The sequence below is a fragment of the Pongo abelii genome, chromosome 3 (assembly GCF_028885655.2).
Source record: "Pongo abelii isolate AG06213 chromosome 3, NHGRI_mPonAbe1-v2.0_pri, whole genome shotgun sequence".
Lineage (NCBI taxonomy): Eukaryota > Metazoa > Chordata > Mammalia > Primates > Hominidae > Pongo > Pongo abelii.
Window position 1 is genome coordinate 45,060,351 of NC_071988.2, and position 5,887 is coordinate 45,066,237.

At 46.2% G+C, this 5,887-nt stretch overlaps 1 pseudogene; it reads left to right on the top strand.

Moving 5' to 3' along the window:
- The first annotated feature begins 1,330 nt into the window (after positions 1–1,330).
- LOC129059152 (transcription factor NF-E4-like) lies at positions 1,331–3,999 on the top strand (annotated as a pseudogene).
- Positions 4,000–5,887: the final 1,888 nt, after the last annotated feature.

Consider the following 5,887-nt stretch of genomic DNA (forward strand, 5'->3'; position numbering starts at 1 on the left):
TTCTGTTGACAAGTTTGGAGGAAATTTGGAAGAAAATCCTCTTGTCAGCTAAGACCTAGGACAAGTCTTCTTCCAGATAGAAAGTACTAATAAGTTTTAACCATTTTTTTTTCCTAAAGCAAGTTACTCAAACCAAGTTACTGAGCTCTTTCTTTATCTATATTCCTACTATAAAGAATAAATAACTAATGTAAAGCCTTAGCTTTTGATGTCTTCAATCATTTCACTCTCCAACTTTTAAAACATATTCAGGGATTATCAGTAAATTGCTATATCAATTCAAAATGTATGACTTCAGAAATATCAAAGACTCTATCCCCTTCAGTCCCATTTGCTGAAACAGTGCCTCCAGAATTCCTACCAAAGTCTTCCTTTAGAGCTGTCAGGCACTTTCTCAAAGTTGATTGCCACCACTTCTACTTCCACATCCTGGGATCATGTGGACTGTTCATGTCTCTCACCTTTAAGTAGAGAGTTCGGGCACTGTGGAAAATAATTTGGTTATTGTACATCAGCGATGTAATGAAGTGGCTGACTCCACTTTGTGGTGTTTGCTCATGGTTTTCAAGCACATTTCCTCTTTTCCTTGTGCCTTACATCTGGGTAAGTGGATGAGAAAGTCCAGGTTCTCTCTCCTTTTGCACTGGCAAGAAGTTCAAATCATGTAAGTTCAGGCCCTTGTAGGAATCCTCATTCCAGCTCTGCCTTTTAAATATATAAAAACTCCAAATCACTTTTTACCTGGATCTCTCAAATCCTTTTCACACCTGTTTGGGAAGCCAGCTCTGCATCCCATGTAAGTCTCATTATGGGAACCTTTTATAACCTTTTTGTGCACCTGTAGCATCATCAGTGTCAACATCCAAACAAAATTTTGGAGAAGCAGTCACATAAAGAGTTGGTGACCAGATGTGATTGCTCATTCCTGCAATCCTAGCTACCTAGGAAAATGAAGTGGGATGATTACTTGCGTTCAGGAGTTAGAGGCTACAATGAAATATAATTGCACCACCGCACTCAAGCCTGAGCAACAGAGTGAGATCTTGTCTCAAAAATTGAAAAATACAAAGCCAGGATGCGTGAAACTGACTATCTACGTTTTGTTTTGTTTTGTTTTCTTGCAGGCATAGGGAAACACACTGAGTTTTGAATACCTTCCAATGGAGCACAATAAAACTCACAATATTTTTGGAGCTCTATAGCATGCTTTCTCTGAACCAAACATTCAATGCTATATTACATTAAAAGAAAAAACTTTAGACAAATTAAATTTAAAACAATTTAATTTAGCAAATGTAAGATTCTCCCCCGGGCCAGAAAGCTTAAGGAGATGAATAACTCCTCTCTTTGCAGGCCCAGTCCCAAGGCGCAAGGCCACTTGCGTCAGCAAGATAGAAGAAGCAGGAAGAGAGCTGGCCCAAGACACCTACCCTGGCCAGAAGACAGGTACCCCTGAAGATTAAGAGGCTGTCCTTGTACAACGTAGCAGTTATGTCACCAGGACACTTCCTGTTTACAGGAGACTATAAAACTTTGGCCCGGTCCTCACTTGCGGTTGATTCCATTTTAGGCCTCAGCCTGCCTGCACCCAGGCACTCATTAAAAGAGCATGTTGCTCCACACCACCTTGTGTTGTCTGTTGGCACACTCTCAGGATTGGAACTAATACAAGAGCCTTACATCTCGTGGCAAAACTCGGGAGGGGCTCAGGTCTGCACCTCTCATGGACCTAACCCTCCACCCTGGAGAGCAGACCACAGCAGCCGGATAAAGGAATCTCCTCAGCCTCCAGTTGCCATTGCATGCATGCATGTCAGTCACTGACTTCACCTACTGATAAGTTTCCCCAGGAGCCCGGTTAACAGGGAAAATTCCATATGGCCTCTGTTGGTTTCTCTAGTCCGAAAATCTAATGTTGGTCCAAGAAGGCTCCAGGGTGTGCCAGGCACTCGCTGATCATTTGTTCTTAGCCTCTAAGCCATTTGATCCCATTCCAGGAATGAAAAAGGCAGCAGTTACAATTGCTCCTTTTATCATCTCCCTCTGGCTGTCCAGGACGGTCCCCTTTTCCCTATTCTTCTGAGCCTACCCCCTGTTATGGGAAACTCCCAGTGCTCCATTCCAAAAAACTGCCCTCTAGACTGCCTCATAAAAAACCTGCAAACCTTAGGCCTCAGGCAAATTATCCACCCTAAGATCCTAGTCTTTTTTTGCAATTCAGTCTGGCCACAATACAAACTAGATAATGGGTCCAAATGGCCTGCAAATGGAACATTCAACTTTACAATTTTAACTGATTTAAGCAATTATTGCCGAAGACTGAAGAAATGGGGAGAAATTCCTTATGTCGAGGCCTTTTTGCACTCAGATCACAACCCGACCTCTGCAATTCTTGCTCACCTGTTCAAATTCTTCTCCTCCATTCTCACTGCACTGATCCTTTCTCCTCCCTTTCTCCTCCCGACCCTACCTTCTTTCCTCGTTAGATCCAGCAGACTGTTGCCCACCCCTCCCAGCACCTACCTCTCCCTCTCAACCATCTTCTTTAACCCCCCAAGCCTCCTCCTTATTTTCTCAGCCGCCATCTTCCCAGACACCACCTTCTCAGCCGCCACCTTCCCAGCTGCCATTTTGCCAGCCACCATCTTCTCAGCTGCCATCTTCCCAGTCACCTGTATCCACTTCTTTTCCTACACTGTCCCTTCCTCAGGACAATTCTAGTATTGCCTGTACCCATTCTCCTCCCCTACTGCCCTCTCCTGAGGCTTGTAAACCCATCCTGCCACCTTACACCCTTATCTATTCTCCACTGCCTGTTAACTTGACCCACTTCCCCCTTCAAACCTGCAGCAGGAACCACTTCCAGGTTTTTCCTTCTCTCCCACCCATACTCACTCAGGTGCCATCTTTGGCCCATGCCCCACCCTTACTTCAGGGCCGGTGCTAGAATGTCCCCTTTGGGAAGTAGCAGGAGCTGAAGGTATTGTTAGTGTTCGTGTTCCCTTCTCCCTCACTGATCTCTCTCAAATTAACAAAAGACTCGGTTCATTTCCAGAAGACTCTACCTTTTAAATTAGGGAGTTTCAGTACCTTAGCAAGTCTTATGAACTAACCTGGAATGACCTCTACATAATCCTCTCTTCCACCCACACCATAGAAGACTGAGACTGTATGTGGACCCTAGCTCATGAACATGCTGATACCATTCATCACCAGGCCCCTGCCCAGCCTACTAGCATAGAGGCAGTCCCCAAATAGGACCCCCACCAGGACTGTTAAGACGGGCCTTCTGGAGGCCACCATCGAGACCACATGATTGTGTGTCTCCTTGCACGACTCAAAAAGGGTACCCATAAAGCAGTAAACTATGAAAAACTTTCAGAAATCACCCAAGGTCCTGATGAAAACCCAGCGCTTTTTCTCTCTCATTTAACTGAAGACATGAGAAACTATAGCAACCTAGATCCAGCCAGCTCAGAAGGAACCACCACCTTAAACCTTTGCTTCATTTCCCAATCCACCCCCGATATTCGGCACAAGCTTCAGAAGCTTGACAACGGCCCTCAAACCCCACAATGAGACCTTCTTAATTTAGCCTTCAAAGTCTTTAACAATCATAATGAGGGAAGTAAAAGGCAAAAACAGAGTTTCAAATGCTTGCCTACACCATCAGGGGCCCTGCAGGCCCACGGGGCCGCAGCTCCACACAGAAGCCTCCTAGCAATCCACCTCCATCTGGCACGTATTTCAAGTGCAGCAGTGAAGGCCACTGGTCCAGACAATGCCCAAACCGAGGTAAGCCCACCAGGGCATGCCCCCTCTGTGGAGGACCGCACTGGAAGTTGGACTGTGAGCAGCCCCCGCAAGGACTGCCCCCATCCCTTCCCAAGCCAGTGAAAACTTCCTACTCAGATCTCATCGGCCTTGCTGCTGAAGACTGACAGTGTCCTAGAACAGATGCCCTGGCAAGTATCATCGCTTCATCCAAGCCAAGGGTAACCCTGATGGTGGCAGGTAGGCCAGTATGTTTTTTCATTAATACCAGACCAACCTACTCTGCTTTACCTAATTTTTTAGGACCCACCCAGTCCTCCCAAGTCTCTGTTGTGGGAATTGATGGACAAGACTCGAAACCCCAAGTCCCCCCTCCACTCATCTGCTCCCTTCACACCTTTTCCTTCACTCACTCTTTCTTAGTCCTGCCCTCATGTCCAACTCCACTCCTAGGCAGAGATATCCTTCCAAAACTCCACACTATTCTCCACTTCCACATTCCCCATAGTACCCAAAGCATCAACCCAGACCCCTCCGGGGCTTCTAACTTTCTTCTACCCCTCCAACCTCCCACCTTAAAACATGCAACTTTTCCTATTCCCCCATCCGTAGTTAACCCCACTGTTTAGGATACTTCCACACCTTCAGTCGCAGAACACCACACTCCCCGTCCACATTACCCTTAAAGAGCCCACCCAGTTCCTATCACAGAAGCGGTATTCCATCCCCAAGCAGCTCTCATAGGCCTACAGCCTATCGTTTCTCACCTCCTCACCAGTCACCTACTCCACCCAAAAAACTCCCATTTTTAGCATACCAGTTCTACCTGTTAAAAAGCCAGATGGAACTTGTCACTTAGTCCAGAACCTCAGGCTCATTAACCAAGCTGTCTAGAAGTTCCTAACCCATATACTTTACTTTCCGCAGTTCCCTCCAATACCACCCATTTTTCTGTTCTAAACTTAAAGGATGCTTTCTTCACAATTCCTTTACACCCTAATTCCCAAAACCTCTTTGTCTTTACTTGGGAAAACCCCGACACCTGCCTTTCATGTCAGCTCACCTGGTGCATACTAACTCAAGGTTTCAGAGACAGCACCCACCTTTTTAGACAGGTCTTTGCTTGCGACCTCTGTACTTTATCCCTAAAACCGTCCACTCTTCTTCAATGTGTTAATGATCTCCTGTGTAGCCCTTCTCAAAGAGACTGCAACACCCATACTATCTCTCTCTTTTAAACTTCTTGGCAGAATGGGAGTATTGGGTCTCCCCTAAGAAAGCACAAATATGCACCACCTCAGTCACCTATCTAGGTCTAGCTCTTATCCTGTGAACCTGAGCGCTCACAGCCATCCTCATATCCCTCCACCAGTCCCTCCCATCTCCAAAGACTAAGCAAGAAATTCTCTCTTTTAGGACTAGTGGGGATGTTTTAGGCTCTGGGTTCCCTCCTTCACTCTACTTGCCAAACCATTATACCAAGCTGCTAAATGCTCTCTCCATGAGCCTTTAAAACCTGCACAGCCTATTACCCAACTTTTCTGTCTTCTCCAAAAGGCTCTTATCTCAGTCACCATCCTCACTCTCCCAGACCTCACGAAGACTTTCTCCTTCTATACCAACAAACACCGTGGAGTTGCACTAGGTGCTCCAACCCAGTCTAAGGGGCCCACCCTCCAGGTTATCACCTACCTCTCCAAACAGCTTGAAACCACAGTTCTCAGATGGCCTGCCTGCCTCCAAATCACCATGCTAACCAGCTCCCATGTAAACCCGGCCATGATCTTACCTGAAGCTACAACCACCCAACACCCTACACACTTCTGTGTGAACACTGTTCAAACCTTTCTTATACCTTTTCCAAACCTAATAGACCAACCCCTTCCAGATGCCTCCTTTACTTGGTTTATAGATGGCAGCTCCTTTCTACATCAAGGATGCTCGCATGCTGGTTATGCTGTAGTGTCACCCCCCACACACACTATTGAAGCCAATCCGCTCCCTCTAGGTACCACCTCCCAAAAAGCTGAATTCGTTGCTCTCAATCGAGCTCTCACTCTAGCAGCCAGACAACAAATTAATGTATATTCAGGTTCTCATTATGTGTTCCATA